Genomic DNA, 2,929 nt, shown 5'->3' on the forward strand with positions numbered 1-2,929 from the left:
CTGGCTTAAAACTCAACATTCAAAAAACTAAGATCATGGCATCTGGTCCCATCAGTTCACTTCGGTGGCTCAGTCGTGTCTGACTCTTTGGGACCCCATGAATCACAGCATGCCAGGCCTCCCTATCCATCACCAACTCCCGGAGTTCACTCAGACTCATGTCCATCGAGTCAGTGATGCCATCCAGCCATCTCATCCTCGGTCATCCCCTTCTCCTCCTGCCCCCAATCCCTCCCAGCATCAGAGTCTTTTCCAATTAGTCAACTCTTCACATGAGGTGGACAAAATATTGGAGTTTCAGCTTTAGCATTAGTCCTTCCAATGAACACCCAGGACTGATCTCCTTTAAAATGGACTGGTTGGATCTCCCTGAAGTCCAAGGAACTCTCAAGAATCTTCTCCAACATCACAGTTCAAAAGCATCAATTCTTTGGCGCTCAGCTTTCTTCACAGTCCAACTCTCACATCCATACAGGACCACTGGAAAAACCATAGCCTTGACTAGACAGACATTTGTTGGCAAAGTAATGTCTCTGCTTTTCAATATGCTATCTAGGTTGGTCATAACTTTCCTTCCAAGGAGTAAGCATCTTTTAATTTCATGGCTGCAGTCACCATCTGCAGTGATTTTGGAGCCCCCAGAAATAGAGTCTGACACTGTTTCCACTGATTCCTTATCTATTTGCCATAAAGTGATGGGACCGGTTGCCATGATCTTCGTTTTCTGAATGTTGACTTTAAGCCAATTTTTTTCACTCTCCTCTTTCACTTTCATGAAGAGGCTTTTGAGTTCCTCTTCACTTTCTGTCAAAAGGGTGGTGTCATCTGAAAGTAGAAGGGGGGAAAGTGAAAGCTGTGATAGACTTTATTTTTTCCTGCTCAAAAATCACTATGGACAGTGACTGCAGCCATGAAATTAAAAGACACTTGCTCCTTAGAAGGAAAGCTATGATAGACCTAGACAGTGTATTAAAAATCAAAAGGATGGCCTCCAGACGGGTCAGGCCATTGTGGGCTGACAATGATTACCCAGCCCAGGCACAATGCAGCATGGTGAGCCTTGTGCACACCCATGGTGCCAGAAGCATCTGCCAGGGGTGCTTGCATTGAACTGAGAAGATGTTCCTATATGGCAACCTGGGAGTGGAGACCAGTGACTCAAAAACAGAAGGCTGGTTCAAATACCTCAAAATTCTGCATTCTCAGCACCAGGTGAAGAAGGTAGCTCTCATTCAAGACAAGAGCTAGAGGACAAAACAAAGTGCAATCCTTCCTCTAGCAATTGACCTGAATCGAAGTGGCTCTTCATGAGCAACAGCTAGTGGACCTCCCACCACATGTGACCACAGGCATCAAGGACCCTGTTTCTAGCCAGTTTTCTGAAGGATAAGTTTTGATCCCCTTAGCTGATGTATAGGATCCCATGTTTCCTAACGATTATAAGAAAATCATGAAGAACCAAAGAGAAGAGCAACAGAGACAGCAGGAACTGGAAATACAGAAGGAAACAGAAGAAAGAGAAAAGAGGCATAAATAGACATGAAGCTAGTGGGTTTTCCAGGTGCACCAGATCTAGATTCTGTTGAAGATGCAGATTATGAGTGAGAGAGGAGGAAAAGCATAAGGGCGGAGCCACCATCACACCCCACCACGTCTCTTGTGGAGAAGGACAGAGTTACCCCAAGACTTCTCTTATGAAGAGGATTCACCACCTCACTCACAGTCTTCCAAAGTTTCTATCTCTCCCAGTGTACAAAGAACAAGAGAGACTGCGATCCCCAATGACCGGCCTTGGCAACTCTTTCCTCACCAACATGGGAGGGCAGGATAGTACATAAATTCATTCAGAAGTAAGGCTTCTGGGAAGGCCAGGGTATCAGGAAGCAAGAGCAGGGTCTGAGCACAGCACTGTCAGTGGAGAAGACCAGCAAATCATCGTGGGCCAAGCCACCAAGAAAGAGGCAACCAAGAAGGTGAATTGAAATCCACTAGCTAAAATCCTTGTGTCCTACCAAAGTGATCCTACTCAGGAACAGGGTTGGTTCAGGAGAGGTGGATGAAGACTTGGAAGTTGAAACCAAGGAAGAATGTGAAAAATACAGCAAAGTGGAAAACGTGTGATATTTCAAATTCCTGATGGCCCTGTTGATGAAGCAGTGTGAATATATTTAGAATTTCACAGGGTTGAGGCAATTAAAACTGTTGTTGATATGAATGGGAAGAGTTTGGTGGCCAGGTGGTCAAAGCATGTTTAATTTGGATAAATTCAGGGTCTTGTATTTGGCAGAACAAGTTTGATTTTAAAAACTAGAGGCTGAGTCAACTCCAGCGATCCCTATGATAAGTAGTAGTGACCATGATTTATCACATCTGTTTTAAATGAAGGTATTCTAGACTGTTTTCTTTCCAGATGATGATTGAGAAGCTAAATTTTTTAAATTTATTGTTATTATTATTTTTACTTTACAATATTGTATTGGTTTTGCCACACATTAACAAGAATTCGCCACGGGTGTACACGTGTTCCCAACCCGGAACCCCCCTCCCACCTCCACCTCCACACCATCCCTCCAGGTCATCCCAGTGCACCAGCCCCAAGCATCCTGCACCTTGCATCAAACCTAGACTGGTGATTCATTTCTTATATGATATTATACATGTTTCAGTGTTTTTTAAAAAATGGTACCAGGTCCAAAAACAGTAACAGAACTTAGCTGGTTTTGAGGTTTTTGTTTGTAACTTTTTTTTTTTTGAGTGTGCTTGTAGTTGTTGCTCAGTCACTCAGTCATGCCTGACTATACGAAACCCCACAGAGTGCAGCATGCCAGACATCGCTGTCCTTCATCTCCCCAGTGCTTGCTCAAACTCATGTCCATTGAGTCGGTGATGAGATCCAAACATCTCATCCTCTGTCATCCCCTTCTCCTCC

General features: G+C 44.1%; 1 pseudogene; it reads left to right on the forward strand.

Annotated features, from left to right (window-relative positions):
* The first annotated feature begins 1,119 nt into the window (after positions 1-1,119).
* LOC120868913 lies at positions 1,120-2,298 on the forward strand (annotated as a pseudogene).
* Positions 2,299-2,929: the final 631 nt, after the last annotated feature.

Source organism: Oryx dammah, unplaced genomic scaffold, assembly GCF_014754425.2.
Source record: "Oryx dammah isolate SB20612 unplaced genomic scaffold, SCBI_Odam_1.1 HiC_scaffold_10, whole genome shotgun sequence".
NCBI lineage: Eukaryota > Metazoa > Chordata > Mammalia > Artiodactyla > Bovidae > Oryx > Oryx dammah.